Source organism: Lissotriton vulgaris, chromosome 2_2 (assembly GCF_964263255.1).
Source record: "Lissotriton vulgaris chromosome 2_2, aLisVul1.2, whole genome shotgun sequence".
Classification (NCBI taxonomy): domain Eukaryota; kingdom Metazoa; phylum Chordata; class Amphibia; order Caudata; family Salamandridae; genus Lissotriton; species Lissotriton vulgaris.
This window is the reverse complement of record NC_141688.1, coordinates 190,161,655-190,184,927: the sequence shown is the minus strand read 5'-3', so window position 1 is coordinate 190,184,927 and position 23,273 is coordinate 190,161,655. Positions and strand designations below refer to the sequence as shown.

Here is a 23,273-nt window from a genome sequence, read left to right as displayed (position 1 = left end):
CCCCTCCATCAGCACCAACACCAACCAACCAAACCAACACCAACCAACCAACAAACACCAACACCAGCCCCAACCCTCGAACAGCCCCAAGTGCACAGGGACTAGTCTGGTAAGAGCGAGCATGATTGATTGAAATTTAAAAACGTGTACGCTATGTGATCGATAACAGTTGCAACCCATCCTCTCAAATTCATCAGAATCCTGAATATAAAAAAAGCACAATGTGATTAGCAACGATTCGTTTTTTTAAAGTGCAGCAGCAATTAGATTCCTCTTAAACGTATAGGGCCATATGTATCAAGCAAATTCGCATTCGCAAAGGCCGAAATTCGCTTTCGGCCTTTGCGAATGCGAATTTGCTAAATGGAATACATTAAGAAAATTTTGGTGCAAAATAAGGTATCGCAAAATTTGCGATTCCTTATTTTGCAATTTCATTTAAGGAATCGCAAATTTGTGCGCCACATGTGCACCAATGCATATTTTAGGGGTGCAACAGGGTGTCCTTTGGACACCCCTGCACCCTTGAAATTCTTCTCAATTTGCGATTAGCAAAATGCGAATTGCAAATTGAGAATAACTTCCCATTAATTTCTATGGGCCTCCTGGCCCATAGAAATGAATGGGAAAGTATTCCTTAATTGCGATTCGCAATTTGCTAATCGCAATTAAGGAATTTTAAGGAATCGCAAAAAAAAACAGATTTTTTACATACATACCCATTTGCGATTCTCAAATAGTGGTTTCTCAAAAATCGCTATTTGAGAATCGCAAATGGGTATCTTGATACATATGGCCCATAGTCATTTTAGCACAACAACAGTGATGTATCATAAAAGGGTTACAAAGGGGAGGGATGCACGGTGCAGGGAAGTCTGGTACCCGATGTCACTGGTGACGCGTCCACACATCTGGGCTCATTTAATGCTCTGGGCTATGATTTAGGTGTAGATGTAGAGCTGCTTTTGAGGTTTAACCAATTTATTGTTATGCCGAGATTTCAGTCGATAAGGCATGGACATTTATTTTAGCGATGGTATAGCTCATGTATCATTTGGTACTGATATCTGGAAACAAAATTAAGGAAATTAAATCTAGATTAGTCTGCACAAGCACTACTAAGGATTTGTTCATATATTCAGACTGTGAGTTTTGACAGTTAACACATGTTTAGGGAGTTTTTTTACTTTTAGAATTCAGGGTGTTGAGAAATAATTGAGTAGGTGGTGTAGTGAAAATATAAAACCGTGATTGTCACGTGTATGAAACACATAGTAATACATGTCTTAAGATCTTTAAATCTGTTAAGACATCATAAATGCAAGTTCTCAACTAGTTAAAGATTATTTTTTCAAATAAAATGAAGTCCAGTGACTTTTAGTAATTGGTGTATGAACACCTTTAATATATCGTGATTAGGTTTTTACTCATTTTCTTTTATGTGAGTTTTTTTAATTTCATATTAATTAATACCTTTACTTACATGCCAACAAGTTCCGATTTCCTGAGAAATTACAGTCATAACTGTTACATTTCCTACAGTTGAGTTATGGAAGAAGTCCAGTATTAGGATGTTAGCGGATATCTGCGTATCGATTTTCTCGTTAACAAGGTTATTCACAATTTCACACTTGTTATAACAGGCGTCCATCTTTGGATCCAGCATGCATTGCGTGCACCTCGACTTCCTGCCTGTTCTGTCTAGTGCCTATGCCTCAAGCACTTGTTCTTCTTCTGGAGTTATAATGCTTGCTCCTGGTGAAGTAGATCTTTCCTCATTGGACCTTGCGTGCTGCTGCCCATACCAAGTGCACTTACATCTCAGTTGCCATTTTCCAAAGGGTTAGGTCTTTGGGCCATGTCTCCACTGACTGTGAAGGACTCTTTCCCCCATATATTGCCACCCTACGCTTCACTATAAGTAGTATTAAGACAATAAAGCATCTATTGGATCCCTGAATGTTCTTGTCATAGCCAGGAAGTGCTACAGGTGGGGAATAGGGTATTATTTAGTTTCTTATTTGTTTCATCTGTGTATGAATTGAGAAGTCTGGAGCTACTGTTTAGGGAGATTGTTATTTTTCTGAGTGCAGTAGTAGAGCCACACTATATCTGTTCATTCTCTCATAGATCTGTCTCCTATAATCTTCTAGCTCCTCTGGGGTCAGTGTGACTTTCACCCAATAACACTCTATTTATTTTATTGACAGTGGGCCTCATTATGATGGTGGTCAGACATTCGTCGGGAACAGGACCGCCCGATTAGCTGTCGGCGGTCCTGCCATTGGTATTAGGATGCCACTGCCTTCATGGCGGGCGCAATGTGTATGTTTTTGATTGCAGCGTGTACTGCAGGCAGCAGCACACATCGCAATACAAAATAACACACATTTTGCATATTCTTTTACTATGTGGTAGGCACCATGTGGTGCCTGCCACATGGTGCAGGAATATGTAGGGGGGCACCATAGGTGCACCCAGGGCCCATATCAGAGGTCCAGAGGAGAAGGGGGGCCCGCCTTTTCATAGCGGGGTAACCGCCATGAAGCACCCGGCAAAAACTGACATTGCAATCCCTACAGCGGTGCCTGAGCCGGCACTGCCACCATTGTAGGGATTCCAGTCCGTCCGACACATTAGTGTTGTACGGTCTCTCCGCCTGCTGACCATCCGCCCGCTGACCATACACCCGCCATCCTAATGCAGCAGATGGTCTTGCATGGTCTGATGGCGATGGAACCACCACTTTGCCTGATGGTGGCAGTCCCACCACCATCCTAATGAGGACCTATATTTTTGGAATCCGTACTGCCAATCAGGCATGGAAGAAAGCGGTTCTGAAGGCAAACACTGATTACATGTAACAAAGAGAGGGGTCAAAGAGAGCACAATCCTTAAGCGCAAATAAGTTTAAATGACTAATTAGTCAAACTGTACTTGAACGACAGTCAAATTGTAAATATTATATAATGTTCATATTCAGACAGGACAGAAGAGCAAAGAGTTCATATTTTCATTTCCTTTATTTGAAGATCCATCATAAAAGTAGAGTTGACAAAAAACAGCCGACACGTGTTTCGTCAGTGCCATTGATCAGTACCATGACTTTCTCAAGGCTATATAGACGGTAATGATCAGGATGCGTCCAATTGTTTTACATAAAGTGAAATGTAATGTTGGGTTCAAAGATCATAAATATATATAGTCGAGATGAGCAACAGTACATGGAAATCCAAAATGATCGAAATCCACAGTGATAGTCTTGATAGGCTAAGGGTGACGCCAAGACCAGTATGCCATGTCACACGTTCTAAAACACGATAGATGCCAAGCTCAATTTGTTAATATTGTGAATCAAAAGTTGTAAGATTGAAGCCCTGACAAAAAAGTGTAAACAGGACAACAGTCCCAGGTAAAAACCCGGTGTCAGGATAATGAATAGAGGTAGCCATGTCGCGAAAATATCAGCGAACTGAGGCACTGCCCCAAAGAGTCTAGAGGCAGTAAACGTGCACGTAGGTCTGCATAGTAACGAGACCGAAGGTTCACAGTCAGGTACAAATTCTAGTATAAGGATTTGTCGGGTGGGCTACTGTGATCGCTTGCTCACGCGCTCCCCTCCAAAGACTACATCCTTCTGGGAGACCTCAACTTTCACCTTGAAAAGAGCAACGACCGCAACACCGCCACCCTGCTGGACAACCTCGCCAACCTCGGACTTAAACAACTGGTCACTTCCCCCACCCACATCGCAGGTCACACACTCGACCCAATCTTCACCTCCAGCAACCATGTCTCCTTCAGCCACACCACGGACCTCCTCTGGACTGACCACAGCTGCGTTCACTTCACCTACAACAAACCAAAACCCAACATACTCCTCCAACCCACCCTGCAAAGAAACTGGAACAAAATCACCACGGACCAAATCTCCGCATCGCTCCTTCGAAACCCCCCAGCCCTATCTTCTGACACCAACGAAGCCGCCGCCAACCTCACCCTATGGTTATCCAACACCGCCGACACCTTAGCACCACTGAAAAAACGTCAAAGCAAACCTGGCAGCAAGAAGGCCTCATGGTTCAACGATGATCTCAAGAAGTCCAAGAAACTCTGCCGCTCCCTTGAAAAGACTTGGAAAAAAGACCCAACCACCAGCACCAGGGACACCTTCAAAAGCGCCACCCGCACTCACCACCAACTGATCCGAAAAGCCAAGAAAACAGCATTCAAGGATCGACTTGACAACAACGCCCACAACAGCAAGGAACTTTTCAACATCGTCAAGGAATTTTCCAATCCCTCGGCCAACTCCAACGACATCACCCCATCTCAAGCCCTCTGCGACTCCCTAGCCTCATTCTTCCACAACAAGATTGCAGACATCCACAACAGCTTTGACAACCAACCCAGAAACCAACCCACCCCACCATTTACTGTTCATCTTCCCCCCGTGAACACCCTTAACAACTGGAACCCAATCTCCACTGAGGACACCATCCAGCTGCTGAATTCCATCCACTCAGGATCCCCCACAGACCCATGTCCTCACCACATATTCAACAAAGCAGACTCCGTCATAGCACCACACCTCCGAGACGTCATCAACTGCTCCCTCAACTCCGCCACCTTCCCGGAAGACTGGAAACACGCAGAACTCACCGCCCTCCTGAAAAAACCAACAGCAGACCCCACCGAACTCAAAAATTACCGCCCCATCTCGCTTCTTCCATTCCCGGCCAAAGTCATCGAAAAGGCTGTCAACAACCAGCTCGCCGCCTTCCTCGAAGCCAACAAATCCCTCGACCCCTCACAATCTGGCTTCCGAGCAAAACACAGCACTGAGACCGCCCTCATCGCAGCAACAGACGACATTCGAACTCTACTGGACAATGGAGACACAGTCGCCCTCATCCTCCTTGACCTCTCTGCAGCATTCGACACAGTCTGCCACAGCACCCTTTTACAACGCCTCAATAACATCGGAATCCAAGGAAAAGCACTTGAATGGATCACCTCGTTCCTCACCGGAAGAACCCAGAGAGTCCGCCTTCCTCCATTCAAGTCCGAGGCCTCTGAAGTCATCTGCGGCGTACCACAAGGATCCTCACTCAGTCCCACCCTCTTCAACGTATACATGAGCCCCCTCGCGACCATCGCACGCCAACACAACCTCAACATCATCTCTTACGCGGACGACACTCAACTGATCCTCTCCCTCACCAATGACCCCAGCACCGCCAAAACTAACCTACACGAAGGAATGAAAGAAGTTGCCGAATGGATGAAACAAAGCCGCCTGAAACTGAACTTGGACAAAACAGAAGTCCTCATCTTAGGTACATCCCCCTCTGCTTGGGACGACTCCTGGTGGCCAGAAGCCCTCGGAAAAGCACCCATCCCGACAGACCACGTACGAAACCTAGGCGTCATCCTGGATTCTTCACTCTCAATGAACAGACAAGTCAGCGCCGTTTCCTCTTCTTGCTTCAACATTCTTCGCATGCTCAGGAAAACATTTCGCTGGATCCCCTCCGAAACGAGGAAAACAGTCACCCACGCTCTGGTCACGAGCCGACTGGACTACGGAAACACCCTCTACGCAGGTACTACCGCAAAACTCCAGAAGAAGCTCCAACGAATCCAAAACGCCTCAGCCAGGCTCATATTAGACATCCCACGCAACGAACACATCTCCGGTCACCTTAAAGACCTCCACTGGCTACCCGTCAATAAGAGGATCACTTTCCGTCTGCTTACCCACGCACACAAATCACTCTACGACATCGGACCAGATTACCTCAACTCACGACTGTCCTTCTACACCCCCCCCGCCAACTACGTTCTTCCAGCCAAGCCCTCGCCACTGTACCTCGCATCAACAAGACCACCATGGGAGGCAGATCCTTTTCTTACCTGCCTGCCAAAACATGGAACTCACTCCCCGCGTACCTTCGCCTTACCCAGAACCACCTAGCATTCAGAAAGCAACTTAAAACATGGATATTTGACAAGTAACCCTCCTCTCCTTCCTAAGCGCCTTGAAACCCTCTGGGTATGTAGTGCGCTATACAAATTCCATGACTTGACTTGACTTGACTTGTTAAACTATTGCATGTTTTAAACACACCTCAAAAAGGGAGAGGTTGTGGCGCAGCGGCTAGAGCTGCTGACTAAGTAGCGCAGGGCTCACGGTTCGAACGCTGGCAGCAGCTCAGTTCAGGATCATGTGACTCTGAGAAAGGGTTCCCTTAATCTGCCTGACGGCCTCCCAGCACCTGAATATCCTTAGGGGTAATACGTTCGCCCGTTACAAATGTGGAATGTATTTATTTTTTCTAAAGAGCTCTCCCATGCAGCTTATTCTCTTGTTGGCCATCATCTGTTTAGCCTTCAGCTCCGATGTAAGAGAGATTCATGGGTTTTTGGTGTGTAGTTAGTGGGAATACAACACTGTGTGGCCCTGTCTGCCTATCACACAACAACATGCAGTTGGCTGAATTTGTTTATCCAGTTATATTTCTTGTATGGAGCATCAGTGATGTCAGCAGTGGGCAGGAAGCAGTGCTTAATTTGAGCCAGTGGTTCACAGGCATTGCTGTTTGGGGACTACCACCTATTTTATCTCATCAGACATTTACAGAGAGCTTAGTGGAGTGAGGGTGGAAGAGAAATACAGAAAACCATTATCAAGTGAGACATCAGAGACAGGCAAGAGTTAGAAAAAGGGTCTGCAGGGTGACTTATAGTGGATTAAAGAGGCATGAGGTGGATTCAAAACTACACAGCCCTGTTATTTTTGCTCCAATGTTTACTAGCACCAGCCGTGGACTTCTGAGCACAGCTTTGGGCACCGGCAATCATTCTTTTACAAATTAAGCACCAGCAGGGAGAGCTCATCTCCACTTGGAGGAGTTGTACTGCTATTAAAAACAAACGCATAATATTGGTCATGAGTTGTCCAAGAATGAATGAATTAACTTGTGAGCGAGAAAAGATAGAAGTGAATTTTCCAGAAAGACAGTGTGTAAAATTTAGTCAACATCTATGTTGAGAATTTCTATCTTCTTGTTATTCCTAATTCTGAAATAAGCAGATCGGTTTGTGCCACCCTGGCTGTGCCAGACAAGCGGCCCGAGTTACTCTCTCACATAAAGAGAGTGATCTCGACACTTGGGTCACTGCAGTAAGTTGTGCAATGATCACAGTGAGTGCCACACAAGTGAGTAGGCGCCATTCGTTTACCCAGCTCAAGGTTCCTTTTATGAATCAACTCTGACTGTGATAGAACAGGTCTCTTCCAGAAATGTTTATTGCTGAACACTGGGAAATTATGTTATCGACAAGCATTGAGGACAGGTGTATGAGAATCAGCGGCTCATTTTGTGAGTAACCGTACAGAACGGTGGAGATATATTATTAATGTAGAAAAACCACTCGATCCACCTAAGAACCACAATTTCTCATCAGACTGAATTTGAAACGAGGTACCTTCAAGTGCTCTTAGTGAAAGGCGCTGCATTGAAAATGAAACCGAACTGATGTGATTTCTTGGTGAATTTTTATTTTCTCATTCTGTGCCCTGCATTTCCTGTTACGAAAGTCTAACTTTACGACTTTTGGTATTCTCAAATGGCATTTACGAGTAGCAAAGTTAGACTTTTAGTCTAAGTTTAGAGCAAAAGTCTTACTTAGACAAAAAATCCAACTTTACTACTACTACAGTTAGACTTTTGTTTGGTCTAAGTTTAGACCTAAAGTCTACCTTTACTACTACTAAAGTTAGATGTTTGGTCTATGTTTTACCCAAAGTGTAAAGTTAGTAGTAGTAAAGTTCGTCTTTTTGTCTAAACTTAACCTCTTCGAGGCTATTGATGGTACCGTTCCGTCACAGCTCGCGGGTGAGCTGTGTCATGACGGAACGGTTCCATCATGGCCCGGCCGCTGCGCCTGCGCAGCGAGTTTATTTTGAGCGGGCGGGGCGTAACGGAACCGTTCCGTCATGAGCACAGCTCACCCGCGAGCCGTGACGGAACGGTTCTGTCACCCGTGCAGCTCACCCGCGCGCCCCCGCGACCGTTAGCGCTGCGGCGGAATAGCTGCCGCAGCGAAAGGGTTAAACCAAAGGTCTAAATTTACTACTCATAAATGCCCTTTGTGAATACCGAAAGTCGTAGAGTTAGACTTTCTTCTCAGATTACTCCTGTGAATCGGGCTCGGTGTGTTTTACAGACCAGTTTTCATTATAGGACTTTGTCGAACCATTTGTCGGAAAGACTGAGATTGGAGACGTGGCTGCATTGCTCAAAGAATGATTGAATAATTAGTTGGTTGGGTGAGGAGTGGGTGGATCAATTAATTAAAGAATAGAGGATAATAAAGACTTTTAGTTCATGGCAGTGATATAAGTTGGGTGGTCTGATTTTAAATTTCGCTTCTGCATTAAAGCATCACCCTCCCCAACCACTGCCACCACCAAGTCTTTTGAAGCATGCAACACCTGCGTGTATTTAGGAGAGTACGTTGTTTTAATATCTCAAATAATTAAATGCAAAGCATTAGGCTTTGCTCCAAAATGGGAGAAAGAGACATAATCATGACGGGGCCAAATTCCACAATGTGAAACCAGGAGACCTGGCACCAATCCTGGCTACCATTTGACAACGCGGAGTGATGCCTAGTAATTCTTTTCTTCACAGTGCTTTCTTTTCCTATATCATCACAAGAGCACCTTGAATTGCATCTCTTGAGGGTGTGTGCTGCACAACCACAACAAACTGTAATATTACTCCATCTATAGTAACACCTTAGCTCATGCATGGAGAGAAAAAGACAACTGATTTTCCTCCTGGTTCACTAATAGGACTGTCATCAGGGCAGTGGTGGTGGAGGCATGAGAGTTCATTAGTTCATGACTAGAATCTCTTCTACCAATTGTCCCTAAAAGCTATGGTATAATTATGTATAATACATTGTCTTAACAAAGAAATACAGTATTTTGAATTAAAGAGTCTGTATCATATATGTACTTGATTCTCTGAGCCAAGCTACTAGCCCTCCCCCCTCCTCCCCCTTTAAGGGTAATGCTGGTGACACCACTGCAGGAGACAGGAACCACTGATATGCATGAGTACATGGTTTGCAAGTGAGCGTGGTCTGACTGGCAGGATTTAAAATAATTGTTTTACATACTAGGTAAAGCAACAAAGTGCTACAGGCAAGAAACTCATCCAGCCCAGCCCAAAGCAACAAAGCTAGCCCCGCCAGCAGTAAAATCAGCCCACAGCAGCAGTAAAACCGGTCCCCTCCCTGCCAGCCCACCTGTAAACCTCACGGTGCGTGGTGTGGCCAGTATGGACATGCACACAAGCCTTTGCTCACGAGTAACATGAAGTGTTTATTGCAAAGCACGGCAAATTCATATGTAAGGGCACATTGTCTAAAACTGAGCTTTTCCATGTTCATATGGCAGTTATTGCATTTTATGTTTCCAATGGCGTTATTTGCTCTCAACAGAAGAATGCAACCTTTTCTTGCCATGTGCGATCCTGTTCTTGCATGGCAGTTTCCCATTCCCAGTTTCCCAGCAAATATTGCCACAGTATGGTATGCAATAATGATTGCCACTTGTGGTTGCAGTGTGATATATGGGATAATGTACCCCCTGTCTTACATCACATTGAGAATGTATGACGTTACAACATCTACATTTACAACGCATACCTTTACAACGCAGGTTTGACATCGCTACATCCTATACAGCGCATACATTACATTGCATACCACCGCAATTTTTTTTAAACAATATTTACAAAGCACTCCATTACATTCCATTACATCGCATTATACCTTTATCACGCATACCATTACAACGCATACCATTACTTTGCATTTAAGGTAAGTATTGGATAGTGTAGGGGTAAAAAATACTATTCTAACTCCAGGGGGTGCAACAGTAGGGTAAGTGTTGGATAGTGTATGGGTACTATGCAATGTAATGCATTGTAATGACATGCGTTGTAGTGACATGCAATGTTATGGATGCGTTGTAGTAACGCTTTTTAAAGATGTTGCAATGTAATGACTGCGTTGTAAATGTAGTGCGATGTACTGACTGCGTTGTAAAGGTTATTTCCCTCCTATTGATACTGTAAGTCATTGCAGAGTTTGTGACCATACTAAGGATTGAGGCCAAGGCCAAGTTCCTTTATAAGTTAATGGAACCTTGAGGTGACTTAGAATATTCTACTAATGTATGTCAGGGGGTAGGTTATTCCATATAGGACCATTGAGTTGGGTAACAATAAACATCTGTTATTCTGCGCCAGAACACCTTCGGGTAATCGTGTGCTTTACAAATACACCTGTTATGTTATATAAAACATGGTCATACCACAAACCTTTCTACAAACCACTTAAAACCTTGGTGAGTATTCTTTCCTGTGAAAAAGAACGTTTGTAAACATGAGGATTGTATTTAAAATGTATACTGTAAAATTAATAGACCAAAAAGCTGTTATTTGTTGCAAAAAGATATTAATAAAAGCCAGATTTAAATAAAAAAAGCTGTGACTGTGTAGACACATGCAGAGAGATTCAATGTTCCCTATAATTACCTAAAGTGTGAAAAATATACTTGTTGCCATAAATATCACTGTTCTGCTTAACACTGCACATCTAGAAAATCTGAACAGGAGAAGGAAAAGCCTGTGGCAGCAGGCCTTGTGATGTCAGAACTCAATTGTAATAAGTTATTACAGTTCAGTGGTTTTGTCATTTTTTATTAGGGGCTAGCAGGGACGTCAGAAGTCTCCTTCTATGGGGGAATTAGAGGCGGTCTTTGATACAGGGATTGCAGGTTTCCTTATATTATAAATTCCTCTTCTCTGTGTAGTGTGCTTAGACAGTACATTTTGCAATTCTAGTGCATAGTTCTAATTGTTCAGGAAATGTTCTCATTAAAATCCAAACCTGATTGCCTCTTCTTTTGCTAAGGGCGAGAAACAGCAAAGGAGACATATGTAGAAGTTCTCAGATTTCTTTTCTGTTTAAAAAAAAAAAAACCTTTTTGGGTAGCAAAGCGTGTTTGAACGCAAGGCCCCGCCATTCGCAGTCTGAGCACGCGCCACGGTGAGGGCTGAGCTGCTGCGACGGATGCCATCAAACTTGTCATATTTTATTCATGAGTTGTGGAGTGCATGGATGAAATGAGAAAAGCAATGCCCCAAATCATAATTACGGTGTTAAAAGATAAAACAGTTATTACGGTGACTTTTTTTAAATAAAAAAAAATACATTTTCGCAAACGGTGGAAATTGTGTGGACCATAAGTAAAACTATTTCGGGCATTTGTTTGTGTCGCACCTCGCCTCAATACGGACAATGCACTTCAGAAGCACGCATTCCGTCTGAAAGAGTGATTAAAAAGGCCCTGACAGCTGTATTAATAAACAAAAAGGAAAGACTTTAATAACCGAGTATGTGCCATTGAATCTCGCGTGTCCTTTTCTCTCATGGGGAATTTATGATAGGATAAAAAGAAGCGCAGGATTGGAATTGTTTCTCTGATACCGGATTCTGTTTTATAGAATGAAAATGTGTGCGATGAAAAACCTGCCCTGAAACTGCCAAGTGGCAACGCTAAGGGAATAGGTTTTTAAAAAGAATTGTTAAGTTTCTGTCTTGTTTTAAAAAAGAAAGTTGGGGATAGAAAGTTCTAGAAAAGGATTTCACTTTTAATATGAACAGGAATAGAGTGCGTTTGTTTCTGTTGTGGACTGATAATGTATTTCAGAGGTAGGCTCTTACCCCCTGCTATTGGTACATACCCCATCACTGAGCCTCGGGACACCTTCTTCAGGGCATATTTTATCAAGCAGCAGCGATAATTATCTCTGCCTGCGGATAGCACAATAGTGATAATTATTCCAGTGATAGCGGTATTTTCCATGGAACATCGCTGGTTTTCAGCGCTGTTCCATGTAAAACGGCGATAACCTTGCTGATACGACCATGTGGTCGTACCAGCATAATCCACCCCCATTGTTAAGTATACGTAAGTCATCATTTTAGCAGACGTTATTTTTTCCGAAAACTGTGGTTTTTGCCAAACACTAACGTCTGCTAAAATGCGTGGGCCTCCTTGTAAATATTGCGATGTGCACAACAGCGATAATTTACATGGAGTACTGCCCAGTGCTGCAAAGCGAGGCGTCTTGAAAACGGGTGCTAACATGCACTAATGCATGTTAGCACTCACTTGTAAATATGGCAATAGTTTTATCTCCACTTTTTTGGCATTTAAAGCCATATAAGGCCCTTATTGATATGCCCCTTTGTTCTTTGGACATTTACTGCTATACTTTGGATGGAAAAGCTCACCACCAATACCTCTGCACCGCCTATAAAACCCATTAACCATTATCCATATCATCCATCCATCGATTTACATGTGTCTCTTAGAACAGTTTACTAAGTACATTCAATTGTATTTCATAGCATAATTTCCGTAGCACTTTCTTTTCTCTTGTAGGGGTTCCTTGAGGCTTTGTGGACTATGGACTGTTCCGTGCATGGTACGGGTGTCTACACCTGCTTAGGGCCGTTCCAGGATACTATGGTTTTACCGACAGGTCCGTAGATACTTGTGCAGCCTCTTCTGTAATACCGATATCTCTTGCGCACATGTACCCTCAGCACTATCTTTAGAAAGTATTACCTCATTTGCATGGAGGCTTGGCCCAGTGAAATGAGCAATTCACTTTGTCTCTACACCTGCCCCCTATTACTGATACGGGCACAGAGGCAAACAGGCACTTAGGAGGTGTACCGGGAGTGGGCCACAAAAAGATAGCACATTGTTAGTGCACTGTCTGCCGGCAGCACTCTGGAAGCGGGAAATGGAGTTTCATTGAGCCCATAAACATTCACCTCCAGGTGTGTGCAGTCATTCGTTGTACCCACTTGCAGAGGGATCTGTTTCCACATTTCTTTAAATTGCTGATAGCTTCCACCTACACTGTGGAATACGTAGCCACTTGTAAGCAGCCACTCTGTTTTGCTTTGAATGCTCTGCCCTTAGTGAAGCCCCAAGTTGCAACTGCCCTAGGGGCAGTGAATTTGTGGAAATAGGCATCACTGTTCCATGGTGAGCTAGATACACTTTCGAAAGATGAGCCTGGCGCAAATCGGGACAGTGCGCCCATTCCGTAATCGTGGCCCAAAAATATATGGTTCTTGAGGCACAGGGATCGCAGAAGGGTTTTCATAGGATCCGTGTCATTCGAGATGCCCAACGTGTATGCTCCAAACGTGGCATGCAAGTTTAAGTATGAGTTGCAACCTTTGATGATCTTGAATTTTGGTCATGGGAAAAAACATGAATTTAGACATTTTGTATTAAAAATAATTGTTTCTTGATCTTATTTTTATTGGCACTTTATTTCACGGGTTGCATGCCAGTACTGCTTCCTTGTTGGTAGGTTTTTCCCTCCAGTAGGATTTATCAGCCTTTGGGCCAATCTTATTCTTATGTTTCTCTATTAATTGCTGAGTCTATGTTTCACTGAGCCCCCAAGTTTCCAAATGAGCAATGCAGAAGTACATTCTTCTGGAGGCTGGTAACTGTTGTGTTCCTGGTTCTGGCACGCCCATGACGCCATGAGCGTGCAACGTTGAGTCATGTGACTTGCTATAATAAAGAGGGGCCCCGCACGCACGTACGCAGTCAGACGCGCAGACGGAGAGCCAAGAAGTTATTCCCAGTGTCCGTCTCTGTTATTTCTAGGGCCACGTGTCAGGCCTAGTTGCACCTAGATGCCCCGGAGTGTAGGCCCCAAGTTACGACCCCTAAGGCTGCCACTACCCACTTGTACAACACAACAACTGGCGACGAGGGTGGCTGCCGGATCCTCGCCAGGGGTGCATGTGTGCCTGCAGTCCCGTGCGGCGGCCACGAGTCCGTCCTTTGGCTCGTGGTGCTCGTGCCTCACGGCCTCACACGCCCCTGCGGTGCACACTTGTGGTGAAGACTCCGATCCCTGGGGGTGTACAGGTGAGCTGAGTGCTGCCGTCCCGAGCCGGCTGTCGGGCCGTGCTGCACAGCGCTTTCCTGCGGACCGCACTGTCGTGATCGCCTGCCCGCGGCAGGGGGACGTGTGCACTTCCATCAGTAGCTTCAAGCCCAGCACCGCACCTGGCCTCCCGGCACGTGCGTGAGGCGCGCTTCCGTCCGTCTTGCACGGCGAGTAGGGCGGCACCCTGCCTCCTCTTACGCATCTAGCGGACACGGCGCCTGCCTGTCCCACTGCTGGTCTCGGTTGCCCGTGGTGAGTGCGCTGGTCGCACGCGCCTCACCGGGCTCCCCGACGGGAGTGCCACCGCCCCAGACGTCGGCACCACCATCACAGAGAGGGCGGGCCCTGTGCACACGAGGCCCAGCGTCTGGCAGAGGCCTACATCTGGCCCCAACGGGCGCAGTCTCCGTCGGGCTCCCCGCCCATCAAAGGCTTGATCAGGCACCGGCAGGGCGATGGCCACGATTCCGCCCATCGAACCTTTTGTGGTGGAGGGGGCACCCTCGGCGTTAGCTCCGAAATGGAAGGAGTGGGTGGACAGACTCCTGGTGTTCTTCGAGGCCACGAAAGTCCACAAAGAACAAAAGAGAGCCATGGTGCTCCACTTGGGAGGCAAGGACATACATTCTATCGCTAGAACACTCACAGAGGCAACCCCCAAAACACATCACACGCTGATAAATGCCCTAAATGCTCACTTCGAACCCATGGCCAACCAGGACTATGAACGATTTGTATTCAGACAAGCGCGTCAGCTGCCAGAGGAGTCGCTGGACACCTACCACACCAGACTCAAAAAGCTAGAGCTATCCTGTGGGTTCGCAGATGTAACGGAGGAAATCCGAGGTAAAAAAATACAGGGCTGTGCCTCTGCCAAACTGAGAGAAAGAATATTGGAAGAATCAGGCAAACCGTTAGCCGACATCCTGACTCTCGGCCGCACAAAAGAACTATCCAAAGCCAGAACGGCACACATGGAGGCAGCATTGCAAGACACCGTCAAGGTGGAACCCGTCAACAAACTTCAGGTCCAAACACCGTCCAAGTGGCATAAGAAGACACCCCGCACACCGAGTGGGGCATCTGGACACACATGTGGATACTGTGGAGGCCCGAGTCACCCGGCACCAGAATGTCCGGCCAGAGGGAAGTGCTGCTCGGGATGTGGCAAGCTCAACCACTTCGAGAAAGTGTGCCGCTCAAAGAAATTCCGCAGGTCCCACCAAGTGGTAAATGCAGTGCCGGAAGGTGAGCAGAGCCCTAGTGACATGGACGACGATGAAGAAGAAGAACGGTCAGTGCACAAAGTACACATGATTGGCACCGCTGCCCGTCGCACCAGAACGCTCCCACAATGTTCAATCAGAGTGGCCGAACAGGACATAATGGCGGTAGTGGACACGGGAGCATCCATCAACCTCATGAGTGCCACGCTCTACAGAACCATGACATCGCCTCGGGCCCTGAGCCCCACGCCCATCACTGTCTTCGCGTATGGGCAGGACATCCCTCTCAAGATCCGAGGCAAGTTCCGAGTGGCAGTCCGCCATGGGGACAAGATAATCAACGCGAACATCTTCGTATCAGAAGAGGGGCAGGGCATGCTGCTAAGCTGCAGAGCGGCCGAAGACCTGGGTGTCGTGACGTTTGCCTTCGGTGTTCATGAGGAATCGGTACAGCAGCTTATCATGGACTTCTCTGACATATTCGAAGGCATTGGACGTTTCAAAGGCCGTGAAGTACACCTGCACGTTGACCCCACAGTACAGCCGGTAGCCCTGAGACACAGACGTATTGCGTTTCACCTTCGACCCCTAGTGGAAGAGGAGCTTCGAAAGTTAGAGGCGGCTGGCATCATTGAAAAGGTCTCAGGCCCCACCCCCTGGGTGTCGCCAATTGTGGTCACGAGGAAGCCGAAACAGCCAGGGGCAGTCAGAATATGCGTGGACATGCGCCTCCCCAATGCAGCCATAAAGCGGGAACGTCATATAACACCCACTATTGACGACCTAATAGGAGAAATGGCGGGAGCCTGCTGGTTCTCGAAGCTGGATCTACGGTTGGGATACCACCAGCTGGTACTGGACAAGGAGTCTCGAAATATAACCACCTTCTCGACCCACATAGGCCTCCGAAGGCTACCCGACTCAGTTTTGGAATTTCCAGCGCAGCGGAGGTGTTCCAGAATGTCATTCAAGAGCTGATCACAGGCATACCAGGGGTGATAAACGTCAGCGACGATATAATGGTACATGCCCGTACCATCACATAGCACAATCAACGACTAACCCAGGTATTCCGTAGGCTGAGAGAAGCTCGACTCACTCTCCATAGAGAGAAGTGTGAATTCCTACAAACAAAGATAGGATTCTTTGGGTACGTCTTTTCCGCAGAAGGAGTCAACCCAGACCCAGATAAGGTCAAAGATGTCAAAGACGCACCACCCCCTACCACAGTCACTGAAGTTCGGAGTTTTCTCGGCATGGTTAATTATTGTGGGAGATTCATCAGAGACCTTGCCAACCTCACACTTCCCCTGCGAGAACTCACGAAAGACTCCACGCCATGGACCTGGGGACCAGCACAGGAGAAGGCTTTCCAGGACATTAAGGAATCTCTCTCGAGCAACACGACACTGGCATTCTTTTATCCTCGAAACTCCACCCTGATAGCAGTAGATGCTGGGCCTGCTGGGCTCGGGGCAGTCATAATGCAGAAACAAAGGGATGAAATGGATTGGGTGCCGGTTGCTTTTGCAAGTCGATCCCTCACGGACACGGAGCAACGGTACTCCCAGATTGAAAAAGAAGTCATTGTCATCCACTGGGGATGCCGACATTTTCACCTCTATGTGTATGGCAAGCCGTTAACGGTGGTGACCGATCACAAACCGTTGGTGGCCTTATTCTCGGGGACCTCGACAAAACCACCACCCCGCATTGAGAAATGGATGCTTCAACTGCAGGAGTACAACTGCAACGTTGAATACCATCCAGGGGCCAAGAATCCGGCGGACTACCTCTCATGCCATCCCCGGCCAGCGACCCCGGAAGAAATGGAAGAGGCGGAAGAAACAGAAGCATACGTCAAGTGGGTGATAGCGCGGTCATGTCCGCGACCCCTCTCAGTGGTTGACATTGCGAATGCCACGGCGCAAGATGTCTGCCTACAGAGGGCCAAAGAGGCTCTCCGAAAGGCGAATTGGCACCGGGCCAAGAAAAGTTGGAAAGTGCTCACACCAGAAGCCCGAAAGATAATGGAAAGCCTGCACCATGTCACAGAAGAGCTAAACGAAGATGACACCAGATGCCTGCTGAGAGGGCAGCGTCTGGTTATACCCGCTGCGTTGGCCGAACAAGTGGTGCAGCTCGCACACGTGGGTCACCAGGGAATGGTCAAGACCAAGGCACGTCTAAGAACAAAAGTGGGGTTCCCCCTGATGGACGAAATGGTGGAGAACGCGGTGAGATCATGTCCAGCCTGCCAAGTCACTGGGGACGCTCCTCGTGAAGCCCCGATCATAGTGGAACCCCGGCCACGACAACCATGGGAAAGAGTCAGCATGGACTTCGGCAGTCTACTGGACGGGAGACACACCCTAGTAATGATTGACAACCATTCCAAATACCCGGAGGTGGAAATAATAACCAGCACGAGCGCCGGGGAAGTCATACCCAAGCTAGAGAAGATTGTTGCCGCTCACGGGGTAATGCGGGAACTACGCACCGACAATGGGCCCCCATTTCAAGGACAAGAACTGGCCAATTATCTATCCTCCCTCGGCACTCAGCATCGGCGTATCACCCCTCGCTGGCCTCTGGCCAACGGAGAGGCAGAGCGATTCATGAGAACCCTGAACAAGGTCATTCGCATTGCACACGACAAAAGTCAGTCAACAGAAATGGCCATTTTCACGTTCCTCCGGAGCTATAGACAGACCCCACACTCAACCACAGGGGTAGCTCCAGCACACGTCCTCATGGGGCGGGTAGTGGCTGATTCCATCCCCCACCACCCGCGGTGGACACCTGAGGGGGCGGATGAAGACCGAATCGCGCAGAAAAGATAAGCCACTTTTGCTCAAATCAGCAAGAAACGAAGGGCTGTGATGGTCAAATTCAGCAGAGGTGATCTAGTGCTTCTCCGAAACAGGGTAACCAGTGGAAATTTCAGACTGAACTATGAAAGAGGACCGTGGCGGGTGATCGGTGTGAAAGGCACCCGTATCATAGCAGTCCGGGGGCGGGAAACAGTAACAAGAAACGTGTCACACTTCAAACGCTTCCATCCTGAGCTAACATCACCCCGCCCCCCAACGTTCGATGCTGGGAACGAGGTTGCTGTCAGCTCTCCTCACCAGGAAACCGTACCCAGCCAAGAAATTAACCAGAGAAGCAGCACTAGTCCGGAAGTGAGTGGCGAGCCAAGTGAAGGCTCTGGGGCTCTGAAAAACATACAATGTCCCGAGGTGGCAATCAGTGGGTCGCCGACCACAGTCCCGGCTACGGCAGGAGATGTCCTGAGGCGAAAGGAGTCGCAGTATGGACTGAGAAGAAACTCCACACCCTCTTGTCGGCTGCGCGACTACTTTACGTAAGACTGTTCATAGAAAGTGAGAGTGATGTCCGTGATCATGCCCAATAATCTGAGTAGTAGTTGAGCAGAGTTTGCCAAAAGAAAATATCATGACAGACTGTTTGACAATGTTTATGCGTTCTGTTTTTCTTCGTGTTTTAGGAGGAATGTTGTGTTCCTGGTTCTGGCACGCCCATGACGCCATGAGCGTGCAACGTTGAGTCATGTGACTTGCTATAATAAAGAGGGGCCCCGCACGCACGTACGCAGTCAGACGCGCAGACGGAGAGCCAAGAAGTTATTCCCAGTGTCCGTCTCTGTTATTTCTAGGGCCACGTGTCAGGCCTAGTTGCACCTAGATGCCCCGGAGTGTAGGCCCCAAGTTACGACCCCTAAGGCTGCCACTACCCACTTGTACAACACAACAGTAACCACAGTACCACTTTGAGCACAGCCGTATAATGGCTGCGCCTTTTTTTAGGTTAAGGACTAATCTAGCTGCAACATTCACTATTTAGTTTTTATCTTGGCAACTGATTTCCTTGTGAGTGCAATTCAGGGTCTAAAATCACAGTTACCAATGGTCTTTTGTGGGCCTATCAAGTTAAGCCACCCGTGGCGTAGCTTATGGGCACCCATGGCAGTCTCTGTGTTTGCCGTCCAGCAGCTGAAGCAATGACGAGCTGAAGGGGCTTGCTGTTGCCGCCTAGAGATGGCAGGTGATAGCGGGGTGAGGCCGCCACCACAAAAAACTTGTGCCACCTGGGGCAGACCGCTACTCCCCGATCCCCTAGCTACTCCACTGTTTTCCGCAAGTATTGTTAAAGCCTCAAAATTAATAGCACATATAGGTCCCCTCACCTCAAGTTTGCGCCGTATTGTATTTAGCAGAAATCCCTTTCACCAAACATTTTTATAATTCCAAATCATCTATTGGGTAGTTGAGAGTCAAGTCAATGGGGAACAGTCGCTTTCCCTGATATTTGTTCTTCATGTGTGGGCTTCTTACCACTCCTGTTTTTTTTGAGTGCTTACTCACAGTTGACAAAATGCGAAGCCCTAATATGTTGTTTGTGAAAAGCCAACCACCGAATGCTCTATAGTGTTGTTTAAAGTTTTAAACACTACAAACCAGGCCTGTTGGTGTTAAAGCGCTTTACAAGAAAAGTTAGTTCCAGGTAAGAAATTGTATGTACAGATAATAGGAATACTTAAACTAGGACAGTATGTGCCGCAATCGGAAGAAACAGCCGCATGTTTTAGTAGTGTTTATGGCTGAAAAATAAGGTGCATTTTTATTGGAGTGAAGAAGTTGTTTTAAAAGAAAGTACAGTCCAAAAATGTATTAGTGACATGTATAAGTACAACAGGTAGAAAGCGAAATGTTGGAGGGAGAGTTGGTAAAGGAAAGACATCATATTGACAAGAATGACAAGATCCGAACAATTTTGGAGAGCAGAGTTGGCCAAAGGGCTTAAGGTCAGATAACTAAAGTGGGATTGAAATGGGATCCTTCATTTGAGGGGTATAGCCTCAGGAAGGCTGTATGATAGAACCACACATGCATTAACCATGCATGCCTGTTCCACGGGGTCTCAGCCATGTAAGTTTTAACCACGCATATGCCTTTACCAAGCATGCCTTTACAACAAAATGTTGTTTAGGTATGTATGGCGAAGACATATCCGTGGTTTAGAGTTGACAGGTAAGTCTTACATGCTGCCCGCTGCCCTGACACCTAAAACAACCCCCTCCCTTCTAAAAACCATACCCCTCTCCTCCAACCCTAAAACGTCCCTGCTCCCAAGACCTAAATACGACCCCAATCCCGAGCCCTAAAAGCTGCGCAAGCCCACCACAGCCCTAAAAACAAAACTGCCCCCCCAGCCCTGTAATATACCTGACCCCCCCCCCCCCAGACCTGAAAACTAACCCAACACCCCAGGCCCAGAAAACTACCCTGAACCCCCCAGCCCTGAAAACTACTCCGACCACAGCCCTGAAAACTACCCCGACTCCCTTAGCCCTGAACATTTACCTCACCCCTCAGTCCTCTAAACATACCTGGCCCCCAAAGCCCTGAAAACTTAGCCAACCCCACAGCCCTGAAAACTACCCCCCAGCGCATACAAACTACCCCTTAAAGCGCAGCCTAAGCCCCATTTACCTCACCGTGTCCCCATGCTCTTCCGATCCTTCCTGCTTGCACCCGGCAGCAGCTAGACTGCACACCGCCCTTACCACGCATATGCGTGATTAAGCCAAGCGTGGTTGCACTTGCATTGTCAGAACACACGTGGCTGAGCCCGAATTGTTCTGATTGTTTTCCATTAAGGAACAGTGGCCCATACTAGGGAGTATACAGAGAAAGTGGGGGGAAAGTAACTAGTCAGCAAATTAGAATATGTGAACCCTGCTGGTGGAAAAGAGTGAGTAGAAGAGAGCTAGAGCAAGAGGTGATGAAACACCAGAGGTACTCTGCGAGGTATATTTGTAAGAGAGAAATTCATCTCAGTCTTAAATGTTTCAAGTGACCTGTAAGGGCACACAGTAAGGCAGATGCCCACTCTTGTAGTGCAGCTCATAAAGAAGTGCTTCATGATGCGTTTATTTGTTAAAGCAGAGGTTGTCCAAAAGAAGTGTTTTGGGAATTAATAGTGCCCTGAGACTCTCAGATATTTTCAGTTTGAAAGCTAAATAACAAGGGGTGTCTGTGTGAGTGATAAAGGCAGTCTTGTAGATTGCTCTAGCTCACTGAAAGGATTGAAGAACAAGAGGGAGGTGGTAAATTGCTTTTGTTGCTGTTATGTTATTAACATTTATAAAATACAAACAAAAAACCCTGGAGAGGGTCCCTCGGTGCTGTTACATGCCAATACAGGTCAGCATACCCCAAAGAGCCAGATAAAAAAAAAATCTTGAATAGGATAAGTGTGGATAAGATTATATGTGCATGGGTTACCTGTTCCAATGATAGGGGGCTGGATATGAAAATGATCTGCCCCCCTATCTGACAGTATGTATGTGGCGGGGCAGAGTAATAATTGTCCAATGGCCCTAAGGTTGTATGTTTTTCTGCAGATAGAGTGTGCAGTTTCCAAAAATTGACTTGTGTACTAGGCAGAGGAGTATGAAGAGGGAACATATTTTGTTTCATAGCCATTGCAATGATTTGAGTGTGAGCTCTGTTGGTCAGCAGGGTAGCAAATGACAAACCAGATGGGGAGCTAAATTTGGAACCACCTCCAGTTTGTCTAAATGAACTTCATTTGATGCAACCATAAAGGCATTACCATAATCTAGGTGATTTAAGTGCCTGAGAGATGGATTTTCTGGTCTGAAGGGGCAACCACTGAAAAGCGTCTCCTTGGAAGGCACATAATTACAAAGCAGGACCCAAAGATTAACTGTACCCGTTCTTTAATGAAGAGATAATCGTCCCAGATTTATAAACTACCCATTTAGGGGTAGTGACTCACCTAAATTGCAGAGGCTACCTGTGCCGAACATGCATTGATATGCTGCTGTGTACCTCCTGTCTTTTTAATGACAATCCTGCTTTGCAGCCAGTCTTTGAAAGTAAATTCTCACAATTGGTATTGACAGACCCTACCAGCGCCTAGTATGTAATAGGGCTACGAGGTTTAAAATACCTATAAGTCCATATTAATTAAATACGGCATGAACGTGTAGAGGCCAGCAGATTTCCTGCACAAGGTGTCCCAGGGGTGGGCGTTCATGTAACTATAAGCAGTAGCCTTATCAAAGATATTTTTATATACCCTGGTGATTTCAATTTCTCCATTGTAGATACTTAGCTCCACAGTCTAACATTGCAATATTTTTTTAGCTATGTCTATTGCTTTGAAAGGAGAAAAATCTAATTCACAGACTAAAAAGATTTGTGTTTCTCTCGGCTTTCCCTCCCATCTCTCCTGCAGCATCCCTCGACCTCCTGTCGTGGCTTAAATCAGGCTCTCCGCTTGACCCTTGTCCAGCGAAATGCCTGGGAAGAATGGCACCGGCAGTGAACACCTTGATTAACCCATTGCTTAACTCATCTTTGACAACGGGTGAGGTTCCGATGGCCTGGAAGCACGCCCTGATTCTGCCGCTGCTTAAAAAACCATCTTTAGACCCCCTTGTTTCACGCTAACTACCGACCAATCTCCCTCCTTCTCTCTCTGGCTAAGGTGATTGAGAATCATGTGCATCTCTCCATTTCCAACTTTATTGAGAGCAATAACATCTTGCATGACTCTCAATCGGGCTTCGGTGCGAATTTCAGCACGGAAACAGTTCTTCTTGAGATCACCGATGCCATTAGAGAGATGCTGGACGGTGGGGGCAAAGCCATCTTGGTCATGTTGGATTTGTCAGCGGCTTTCAACACTGTCCCTCACAATGGTCTCCTTTAAGCCTCTGGGAGATCGGTTTTCGTGGGACGGTGTGGAACTGGTTCAAGTCTTTCTTGACCAACCGCCGACAAGTGGTCTGGGCACCCCCATGTTCCGCCGTAATGCCACCGCTGGAGGTAGGGGTTCCTCAAGGGTCCATTCTGAGCCCCACCCTTTTTAATATCTATATGGCCCCTCTAGCGGTGGTAGCAGAATCTTTTGGTGC

General features: G+C 46.7%; 1 protein-coding gene across 1 annotated transcript in view; it reads left to right on the top strand.

Annotated features, from left to right (window-relative positions):
* The window catches only part of NELL1 (neural EGFL like 1), a 3,816,074-nt gene that overhangs the window by 296,757 nt on the left and 3,496,044 nt on the right, over positions 1 to 23,273 (top strand). The gene's annotated exons all lie outside the window — the stretch shown is intronic.